General features: G+C 39.2%; 1 protein-coding gene across 5 annotated transcripts in view; it reads left to right on the forward strand.

Annotated features, from left to right (window-relative positions):
* Nucleotides 1-12256, forward strand: part of skor2 (SKI family transcriptional corepressor 2) — a 102750-nt gene that overhangs the window by 78889 nt on the left and 11605 nt on the right. For 2 of the 5 annotated variants that reach the window (XM_054757684.1, XM_054757688.1), the window contains 2 exons: nt 8208-8281; nt 10369-10458. The exons of 1 other annotated variant lie outside the window; for it this stretch is intronic. The gene's annotated coding sequence lies outside the window, so the exon portion shown is untranslated. Of the gene's footprint in view, nt 1-8207; nt 8282-8575; nt 10459-11770; nt 11953-12256 lie in introns of those variants that run through there. 2 more of the 5 variants (XM_054757686.1, XM_054757683.1) reach the window with 2 other exon arrangements.

A 12256-nucleotide genomic window follows, 5' to 3' on the forward strand; every position in this document is an offset into this window, starting at 1 on the left:
TCTAATGTAGCATCATCATTATTATTGAAAACGTTGCAGTATTTTCACAGGTTAGTGGTTGTGTGTAAGAGTAGTGCGTGTAATTAGAATGTACAAGTACATAAGTGTTATTACTATATAAGCGTGTAGTAAGTGTATCAAATGCAACAAACTGTAGGCTAGGAGTATGTGGGTGTGTGTGAGTTTATGTCTTATATGTCTTATTTTATCTTATTATGTCTACTATATTGGGTAATAAAGGTGACTACAGGGGTGTTAGTTCATGTCTAGAGGGCTCTAATAACGTTAAAAAAAATGTATTTAGAAGGTTGTAAACAGGTTGCCTATGCTCTAACTACAAAAATATTAGATTTATACATAAGGGCTCCTACTTTGCGGAAATACTCTTCTGACGGTGTCAGGCCTGGAACCTGTTAACTGCGATAAACAAGGGGCGGCTGTATTAGTAATGACCACACAGATGAACTGTTAACTTGAAATGAGTTTCTGCGCATTCATTTCTATGGAACAGATTGTTAAATCTATGCAAACTTGGAGGTCAGCCTCAACCAGTATCCTTGCACAGTTCGACGTCAGAGGCTTCACTTCAGCACAGTACTTCAGTGTGTGTTTATGTTCAGTATATTAGTATATATGTATAGCATATAGTACAGTATATGTGTTCAGTTTATTCCTTACAAAAGGTCAGACGTCTGAAAACCGAGGCACCAAAAAATATGAACAAAAATACATTTTACAGAGAATAATTATAGTTTGTATAAATAACGAATAGATGGATCTTTTTGTTGAAGCAAACTTGAATTCAAGTGTTTGTCACTTTCTCAAATTGCTGGAACTCTCTTTGTGGGTTCTTTAACAGTCGCACTTTTAAAAAAAATGCGTGGACAGTGAGTCAGCAATGCGTGCTCTGTTTGTGCCCTCGATTTCACGGAGCGATACCGTACAGGGCAAATGGACTAGTTTGTTAGGTGCGATGCTGTTCGAAAACCGAAACAGTGTACAATTTTTCCGGCAAAAACCGAATCACAGGCCAACTGGGACGTACGCAAACCAGTGAGACATCTGCATACGGCACAGCTTGGTTATTTAAACGTGAAAATTACGATGCGGATTTAACATGATATCCATTCTGATTAAAGAACCTGATCATAATTCATGCAATACCTCATCATTTCTTGAGTATTATGGAACCTGCACATGTGGTAGCAATAACATCTGTTATTATTCTATCACCAGAGCATAACATCTGTCATTTGATGTGGAAAATAGATTATAATGGTGTTGACAAAAAAGAAAAAAAAACATATTGTAGCACATTGTTTGCAATTGTGGCGTATCAGCGAGCCTGCGTCTTGCGTGTTCATGTGACACACTTGTTTTTGTGTCACCGTCTAAAAACAACAAGAGCTCACGTTTCTGTAAACATTGGCGTGGTCAGATCAGTGTCACACCCCGCACGCCTCTTTCAGGCCCGGATGTTAATCCTTTCCCTTCACACTGCTACACAGGGGTATTTACGTGTCAGTGGATCAGTGAGAGATCAGCAAAAATCACCATAACAAAGATGATAATGATAAGACCTGTTTTGATGAGCCCTTTTAATGGGGGGTATTAACACTGAACAAAACAATACACACGTCAACTCCGTCCATACAGTATATATGTACCATTAGACTGCTGTGTACACAGTGCATGTTAATAATAGAGAGTCACACACCCTCCCACACAAACCCAGCTAATATCCATTGTTATTTAAATACCAAACACCAGAGCGGCTATTTGGCTCAGCAACAATTATTTTTCCGTAACAATAATTATTAGCATTTAATTCTCTTGTTCTGTTGTGCCCGGTGGCCCTTCTTTGAAAAGCCGGACGCTTCTCAGAATGTACAGCCCTTAAGCACACTGTGTGAAGCATTTAACACAAATATATCAAATAATTAGAAATCAAATAATTGAAAGAGAAAAGTGCAGCTTGATCGTTAATTGCCAGTGAAACGTAGGAGCCATTTGCTTCCGAGTAAACCCTGCCTTATTGTGGGGTGTCGCATTTCATACGTTTCACTGTTGTAACTTTAATCAATTGCTTCCCAATAAAGTAAAGTCAAGAGTGTCATTTTCATAGACTTAGACTGAGACCTAGACAGGCTTTATTGATCCACAAGGGAAATTGCTTGGTTACAGTAGCTCAATTGCGAAGAAAAAGGCAAACACTCTTAAATAAAATGTAATGCAATATGACTAAAATAAAATATAATATAAGATAAATAAAAATGATATAAGATAAACAAGATTTGCATATTTACAAATGGTGCGTAAACACAGCCTATTATTAGTCAAAAATATGCATACTTAAACATTTTTTTGCCTAAATTAAGCATTTTCAAGCATAGAAATGGCTAAATTAACTAAAATACAAATATAAGGCATTCAGAAAACACATTCAAAGACGGGATGACATGTAGTATTCTACATTGGCCACTAGGTGTCAGTGAGAAACACAAGCACCAGATTTGATCGCCGGAACAACAGGCTTTTATTGCACGTTTGAATGAGGCATAATAATCCCTAAAACTCAACTCTGAACCCACCAGACGTCACTTCCTGTCCGCCTTCTATTGAGATCCCACCTTTAGAGAACACATTTGGAGAAACACACAGGAGCACGGGTCTTATTTATGTCTTAAATGTTAAATGACTGTTTTCTGTTATTTTGGCTACTATATCGGGTAATAGGAGTGTAAAGGTGACTATAGGGGTGTTATTTCATGTCTAGAGGGCTCTAATGTTAAAAATCATATTTCGAAGATTGTAAACAGGTTGTCTAACTATGAAAATAAATATAAATAAGAAATCCTACTGAGTGGAAATTCACACTTATCACGTATGAATTTCTGTCCCCTCTGTTGGGGCATGACAGAAAATAATTGAGAACCACTGACCTAAAGCAATTTGGGATTTCATGATTGTTTTCTTATAATTTCGCCCTGGAATCTATGTTTTTATTTCTTGTTAGAAGCAAAACAAACAATAAGCAAAGGTTGACTGGTCATCGTGTAATCTGGTAGAGATTGCTGCTGCTATCTGGTATGTTTGATGGGATTACACGTAGGATTACACAATTAAAGCTTGTCTGGTATAGCAGGGTTTGTCGCACTGTTATGAACACAAGGTGGTCTCTCTCTGACACACTCAAACACTGCCATGACTACTTTCCTGAAATTAGAGATGCTCCATATTGGCTTTCTTGCCAATATCCAATATTGTCCAGCACTTTATTACAGATACCGATACAGTATCACCCAATACAGTATATACAATATATTCATTTATGTCGTGTAATGAACACATTATAAGACAAAATAAGACAAATACTGCAATATGCAATACAAGTTATGGAAAAAGTGCTGAAACGCTGCGTGTGACTCCAAGTGATTCTTCCTTACCTACTGTATTAATTTTAAAAAAGTAATTCACACGTACAATAATCCCTCGTTTATCACGGTTAATTGGTTACAGACCCCGAGCGTGTTAAGTGAATTTCGTATTTATAAATAGACTATTTTTGTAGTTAGATCATAGAAAACCTGTTTACGACCTTCTAAATATGTTTTTTAACATTGTTAGAGCTCTCTAAATATGAAATATAGTCACCTTTAAGCTCATATTACCCAATATAGTAGACATAACATCAGAAAATAACCCATTTAAGACATAAACACAGGAAGTAAATTTGTTCCAGTGGTAGGGGAGCTGAGTGGGGGGTGGACAGGAAGCGATGTCGCGGGTTCAGAGTTGACTTTTAGCGTGGCCTGGGTTACGACCGCAACAGTAGCTCATGTTGGGAATTATTGTGCTTGTTGTGAAATTATTCAAACCTGCAATAAAAGCCTGTTGTTCCACCGATCAAATCTGGTGCTTGTGTGTCTCAGCAAACATTACAGTAACATTACTGACACCTAGTGACCATTGTAGAATTCTACATATCACCACATCTTTGAATGCGTCTTCGGAATGTCTTCCATTTGTATTTAATTTCATTTGGCCATTTTTTGACAGAAAATGCTTAATTTTGTCTAAAAATGTGTAAAATTTGCTTACATACGCATATTTTTGACACAATATAGGCTGTGTTCAACCACGAAACAGCATGATTCAGTAATTAATGTAGTTTAGAAAAACTGTGATGGAGTGAAGTGGCGGAATTCAAAGCACAAAATGGAGAGGGATCACTGTAGCGCACAAAAAATATCAACAACATAACATGATAAAACTGCACATTTTGAAGTGGGCTTTTATTGTGGCCAGCCTAAGGCACATGCGTGCAATTCTCATGCATCCTGATGCCACAACGTCTGTGTGAGGTGGATGGATTATCTCAGCAGAGCTGAACAGAAATAGGCTATTTTATGTACATAGAAAAAGTTTTACATTTTTGAGTTCAGCTCATGAAAGATTGGAGGTCAGATTGGAGAGTTGTGTTGGTCAGCAACGACTCTCTGCCTCTGACAATTCCTCAGTTTCACCCGTGTGGAAGACTTCCTGCTCTGTACTTTTATTCAGCCCTTCCACTGCTCCCCATCACCCGCCATGCAGCCTAGGTGATTAAGCAGTAAATTAACCTCCAGGCCTCATTAATAATAAACGGATAGAAAAAGCTTTTGGTTGCTCTGTTTCCTGTCTGCCATGCTAATAGAGCCCTTAACGTTCACATTAACGTAGCTCTTGTTTACTCGGGCAGATGGACAGATGAGGCCGAAACATGGACGAGGACAGGGTGAGACGCATAAATGCATTGTGCATCTCGGATAATGTGTAGACACGCGTTTAAACCGCCTGGCCAGACAACGCAGGTCATGTGATGGAATCATGCTTGTGCTCGTGTGATAATGTTGCTCATCTGTGTGCTTTAGCATGTTAGTAATGCAACCTCTACACTTATATCCCAGCTGACATCGGGCGAGAGGAGGGGTAGGGCACATATAGACAAACAATCATTCCCACTCACATTCATACCTATGGACAATTTGGAGTCGCCAATTAACCGAACATGCATGTTTTTGGAATGTGGGAGGAAGCAGGAGTACCCGGAGAAAAGCCACGCGCGCACGAGGAGAACTTGACTTTTTTGTTCCATAACCCTCAGCGTCTCTTAAGAAGTTTCAAATGTGTTAAAAAAAAAAGTGCGCTCTGCGAAGGGAGTCACAGCAAGTAGGCTAAAGAGCCGAATGGAGCTGTGGGTTGCAGACGCCTGGGTTAAGCCAATTAGAATGACACAGTATCTTTTCTTTATAAACCTCCACTAGCTGATGATGTAGCTGTGGAGAAATATGTTTCAAAAGTCGCATTAAAACTTTTGAGATGTTTTTTTGTGAAACTTCAGCTCTGGGATCATCTTAAAGGAGCCCTGTCTAACTTTTCCAACTTTTTATACATGTTTAGTATGTTTTCTCAGGGCATTCAGTTGACCGCAACTGAACTGTTCAGGTTGTCTTAGAAGACGTTTCGCGTCTCATCCGAACAGGCTTCATCAGTTCATGCTCAAAGACTAGGGACACACACCTGAGAATACAGTGACCTGCATGAATGTTTATGCCACTGCTCAAGCTCCTCAACGGTCTGGTACGAGATGTTCCGCATGATCTTTTGAATTTCTTACGTCACAACTTTAGGAACAGCTGTTTTGTAAACAAAGCACAGTTCCACGCCAATTATAAGCAATATTCAACTCCTCTTGACTGTTTGCTGATAGCCATTATCACATAATGGCTGAGGGGGGGCGTGTCTCTTTGCATCTCTGCTTGTTGGAGACTGGATCCGCCCCTTGACCCCTGACCAATCACAGCAAAGTAGGCGTGGTCGTTGGTAAGGGTGTCCCAATCCAGCTTTTTCACTTCTGATATGATGCCAATATTGCAGCCTTGAGTAGTGGTCGTTACCAATACAGTCCATCCTTGCTTATCGCGCTTAATTGGTTGCAGACCCGACCGTGATGAGTGAATTTCCGCAAAGTAGGACTCCTTATTTATAAATGGAATATTTTCATAGTTTCATAGAGCATAAACCACCTGTTTACAAGCCCTGACTTGAAATAACACCCCTATAGTCACCTTTACACTCATATTACTCAATATAGTAGACATAAAAGACAGAAAATAAGCCGTGGAGCATGCAGATTTACCCTGTACACAACATTAGATTGAGCATTTCATTAAAAGAAACTTACTTTAGTGCCCCACTGTGTTCCAATATAATTTAAAAGGCCCTGAAATGAGCAGGGTAGGGCCCCTTTAAGCTTTTTCTTTGTTTTTTTGTGTGTTAGGACACCACAGAAGGGTAGCAGCGATTGCAAAGAGGAGAAAAACAATCAAGAGAATTTTTTAGTTTCAGTAGTCAGTACAGCAGTGATCTGCACGTTCAAATGTCATCAAAGAGTTAAAATCAGCAGCCTTTTGATGTGCAATGTTAAAAGATGCAATGCTTCATGTCCACCTTCAACAATCCCTCGCAGTTGTTTGCGCGTCCGTCAGCTTTTGTTCGATCTTGGAGGTTCCACTAGACTAGACTGTCTTGAGTTTCGCAGTTCACTTTTATGACACGGGCCATGTTAAGGAGGCAGACTGCACGTCTTTTCAAATGTCCTCATATCATTTAAGACATTCCAGATATGAGTACAAGGTTATTAACAACGAAGTCGTTGTCAGAAAACAAAGCTTATGCACACTCGCACCCAGCGAGAAGATACAGTAACGGCCTTATGGGATCACATTTGCGGTATTTCATTTCAACGTCTTCTGCAGGTCTAAGTGCCAATCTTCCTATTTGGTGAGTCGCCTTGATTTTATGCCCCACATAAAACGGCGCCGTTTGCTCCACAATGGCCTATTTAAGTTACATTACCTTCAAATATTCCCCAGTAAGAAAATTAAGCGGTGATACTGTGAGATCATCCGGTTAGTTATCTTCGCCCTGCAGAGACGTGTCACTTTGACACCCTGTGGAGAACGGAATGAATCTCTTGGACAAAAGGTAATAGTTGTCTTATATTGTGCCGCGTGTGGCCTGTTCCAAATATTCCCCTTGGATTCCTGCCTCTATGAACATAAACTTACATATTTAGCAATGTGTTGCACAAAAAAAATTGCATAGATTGATGAACAGAAACTCAAAACAAGAGCAGAGTTATCTTTTAGTCAATCTGTTAAAACAAGTCATGACACAAGATGGCCCGAGACCACTTTTTCATGTCCAAAACTGGGGCATTCGAAAACGGATATCGATACCGATCGTCTTTTCTCCTTTCTTGTTGTAGTGATAGGTTTGCATGAATGTATACTTTGCTTCACACAGGCATTAAAGAAAACACCAAGCTCAAATTGCACAGCAAAACAGTTTGCTCTCCTGAGGCAGGGGTGTCCAAGCTTTACCCAGCGAGGGCCACATAGTGAAAAATGAACGGATTCAAGGGCCACTTTGATATTTTGTTGTGTGTATGCTAAGAAGTTCAAGAAAAAAACTCGTAAATTTACAAGGAAAAACTCGTAATATTACAAGAATAAAGTTATGAATTTATGAGAATGAAGTCGTATATTTACAAGAATGAAGTCATAAGTTTATGAGAAAAAACTCGTAATATTACGAGAATAAAGTTGTAAATTTACAAGGGAAAAACTCATAATATTACAAATAAAGTCATACATTTATGAGAATGAAGTCATAAATTTATGAGAATGAAGTCGTAAACTTGCAAGAAAAAACTCGTAATATTACGAGAATGAAGTCGTTTGTTTATGAGAATGAAGTCATAAATTTACGAGAAAAAACTTGTAGTATTACGAGAATAAAGTCGCAAATTTACAGCGGAAAATTCGTAACTTGATGTTACAGGTATTGTCTGAGACGGCTATGAAAAGGGGGTACTTATGTGACCTTTGGCCTTGGGCATGTGGAGGGGGCGGGGTAAGAAAGACGGAAGTGAGAAGGGCTAGACATGCTAACCTGTTTGTGCTCAAAAGCTCTGTTTTGCTGCCACGTTATAAATAAAATCTCGCCGGAAGCAAGAGGAAAGTTTCCGTCCTTCCTGAAGTTAGTCGCCGGACCAAGAGAAAATAGACCCACGCTATATTTTCCCTCTGACACGTATGACGCGTAACCTTACGTAATTTTGCAAAATTAGCTTCCTTCATTTCTTTTTTTTTCTTCCCCAGGATGGAACTTATTGTTGATGTGGACATCCGGGCGAGATCGGCCACGCTGACGTCACCTTCCTACATTGCGATGAGTTGTTTCTCACCGTCTTTGTCAAATCGCCGGCACTCGCAACTTTCCTTGGCCCCATGGCGGGTTATGCTGTATAAATGAACATGAACATATCCTTATTAAGTCATCCTGAGTCCATACTAACATCCACTGTATTGCTGCCCACCCCCACACCCACCACACACACACACACACACACACCCTTCTGACCTTGTAGCTTCTCTGCTGACCTTTCAAATGCGGTGCATAGCGCCCAGCAGTCTGTCTGCACTGAAGCTAATTGGCTTCAGCTCAGACTTCACCAGTTAGCGTCTCATTAGTTATTCCACTTAGAATAACTTGTGCAACTTTGCTTGTGTCTGGGGGTCATTAAAAGCCAAGCAAGCCTTTAATTATGAACTCTGATTATTGAGTAAGTAACCTTCACCCGGCATGTCTGGATGCTCCATTTCCCCCGGCCCTTCACTTTAGCTTGAATTCATCATCTGATGATCAATGAGAGGAACCCTGCATGACATAGTTTTAAAAACCACATCGAGCTGCCACCAAGCGATCCACTTGGGGACGCAAGACCTCATTCTTCGTGTTGGATAAATGCCCCACTACGACGTGACTAAATAACTTACTATATGCACAGTATTTCACATTTTGCCAGATAGGATTGCGAGGTGTTAATGTGTGCCTCTCAATAGGCCCCATTAGGGCATTATTCTATCACGTTTTAGTGTGCATTTTTTAAACAAAGATACTCATTGGTTATCATGCATGATATCAAATATTTTTGCAGCAACTTCACATTTTCGAATGTCTTTGCAACACATTTACCAGTTAGTTTTGTTTTCTATGTAGGCTATTTAATTTGTTTAGTATGGACTATTTGATTATTGTGATTACATTGACATTGAAGGTATGACTATATTAATCTTGATCAGGACATTTGCAAAAAGAATGACTACGAAGGGTTTGTTATTATTATTATTATTATCAATGATGTGCATTTTGATCATCCCAAGCTTAATGTGCATCTTGTCAATGAAATATATGTTAATCCTGAGTGGGGAGGTGTTGTATTAATTGGTACAAGTGCCCCAGGCAGCCCTGCCTGCAAAAACCGAGGCCAGCAGCATATGAAGAAACATCACAGACAGACCAAGCTCCTTATTTTGCATATCTGAAAGTCCAAATAATGTAGACTTTTAAAAATAGATATATATTTTTTAACCATGTTCCCTCGGGGGCTGCATGAAATCCTCACTTAAAAGAAATAAACGACAATCCCCATGATCGTTTAGACCAGTTTACTTAAGACTTAAGATGTGTGTTGATTGTAATTGCACAATACATCTTGAATTCAATAACAAGACGTGTTGTATTTAGCAGGGATTAAATGTGCTGCTTTTAAATTCCTACTTAATGAATGGCGCACTTTATTATAAGCTCCAATAAATTGAAAAAAACGTAATTATTTTTTCCTCATTTTAGATAGAATGGAAGATACACATTTATCCCACATCTTAATTAGAAATGATCTCATTTTATGATCAACTAACATAGAGGGCTTGGAAAGAGGTGCGTGGGGGGGGGCATTTTAGTATGGTAATCACTCACCTGGGGCGTGTTGCATTTATTGACAGATTTGATGTTAAATGTCACTTAGTGCTGTATCTCTTCATTTATTACGTTTCCATCTCTCTGTGCCTCACTGCCTTTGACCCTCCCGAGTCACACGAGCGGTTCTTCGTTTTTGTTTTTTTTTAATGCATGATTAATTTCTCAGTGGGGCGCCCGACTAATGCATTATGAAAACAGTGAAATGTATTCCAAAGGGTCTAATAGCTCTATTGTATTCTAATAAGCCTTCACGTGGTTTAGTCACACTCTGCTTTTAACAACGCGAGAACACGAGACGTTTCACTATTATTATATTAATAAGTCCTTTTGATGTTTTTTTTGTTGTTGCACTTGTTAATAAAGTCGATACATTTTCGCTTACATGCTCTAACGCGTGACAGGATTGCAAAACATTTTATTCACATAATGCACCTTGCCTTTTTTGCATATATGCACAGCAACCCAACTCATTCTTGTTTTTGTTTTTTCAATTTATAGTACAGCCTCCGCTGTGACGTCATTCGTCTTGCAGCCACAACCCGCCCAGGCGTGGCACCGCCCCCACACGAAAGCGCGCTCTGTGACAAGGTAAATTGCTGTGAAACGAAGCAGATGGGGCTCATTTAAGATCAGGGTTTAAAAAAAAAAAAAAAAAGAACCCAATTTACCCCTAAACCATTGCTAGAATGCCATTTGTAATTAAATATAATACCTTTTTTTTTTTGCTCCACTTTTACCCCGACTAACAAAAGAACGGCTGACATCATTTCGCATTTGCACAACAAACTTGTACATCTGAACTTTTTTACATGCAAGACACCATTTAACAGTCACCTGTCCTATAATAATGAACAACGCAGCTTCCCTTCGTCTCCATGCAGGGACGTTTGATTTCAATCTGGGTTACAGACTTTATATTTAGGTCTGCACTCTCTCCCATCTGTAATTTGGCTGCATATTTTTAGTAGTTGGAGTAATTGGGCAGCTTTAAAGAGAGCAAGTGGAGCAGGGGCGTATAGCTGAGATTTTTTTTTGGAGAGAATACAGCCCCAGCACCCCATGTAGTCACATGCTGCAGGTTAGAAGAGCTTCTTCAGGTGAGAGCATTTATTACGTTTTTTTTTTTAATCTCATAGGAACATCCTTCACATGTGGAGAAAATAATCCGGAAAATGCTTTTTTAAACAAAAAAATGAAGCGTTTTTCAGCATTTATGAAGATAACATCATATTTGTTTTAATAATTTTTAATAATGCTACCACAGGGAGTGTTTTTCTCGGTCTCGCTTTTAGAATAAAAAGCACAGCTTTCTATAATTGTCACGTGTTGAGTGTGCCGTTCCATTAAACTGGAGCAATATAGGTCTCCCTTAAATCTAAATGGAATGGGGCCCAATCAGCGTCTTTGCGCTCACCTTCAGGTTGAACCCACTTTCCTTTTACTTTGACTAAAACTACTGCTACTCTTTTATTCAAAGCTGACAGTTATGCTGTTATATATCCAATATATACTGTTTATATATATATATATATATATGTATGTGTGTGTGTGTGTGTGTGTTAATGTTTTTTATGTTTATTTTAAATGTGCTGGGCTGAGCTCTACACGTCAATCAGACTGGACGGAGAGCGAGAGAGAGAGAGGTTAAACTAGAGAGAGAGAGCGAGAGAGAGCAAGAGCACAGAGAGACGTTAAGATAAAGAGAGAGAGGTTAACATAATTAGAGAGAGACGGGTTAAGATAGAGAAAGGGAGGTAGCGCGCGAGAGAGAGAGTTTTAGATAGACAACAGAGAGGGGGGGGGAGAGAGAGAGAGCATGTGGTTACGCGAGAGAGAGAGAGAGAGGATTAAGTCGGCGCGTGCCACCTCTTGAAGGCGAATAAAAGCTGCGCGTGCGTCGGCAGTTTAGTCACATGTGACAAGGTGCCGCATTGTGCTCGGACAAAAACCCACTTTTACTTATCTTTTACTCGATTAAAAATGAGTCGCTATGTAGGATAAATTATTTTGTCAAGTGAAGGGGATTTAAACACCAAAAAAAAGAAGAACACCGACAATTTGGAGAAGCCGGCTCGTGTTGAGGTAAGCACTTTTCGATGAGGACTAAAATGTGCCTAAAATTTGTCTGTTTTACTCATGATTTATTTGTGAATTGCGTTTGCAAAATGAGAGAACGTCCTCTTCTCTTGAAACTTGAAATTATGAGATATAGCGGTGCTCACGATTGTGGAAAAAAATAAGATTTCGACGATTAAAATCGTCGTTGAACAGAAAAATAGAATAAAAAGTAATTTAAAGTCCTTTCACTCCGATTGTATTTGCTATGCTAAAATGCGCAGTGGAAGTTTGATTCTGAGCGTGTAGTAATATTCTATTGTTAATCTGT

This window comes from Dunckerocampus dactyliophorus, chromosome 17, assembly GCF_027744805.1.
Source record: "Dunckerocampus dactyliophorus isolate RoL2022-P2 chromosome 17, RoL_Ddac_1.1, whole genome shotgun sequence".
Lineage (NCBI taxonomy): Eukaryota > Metazoa > Chordata > Actinopteri > Syngnathiformes > Syngnathidae > Dunckerocampus > Dunckerocampus dactyliophorus.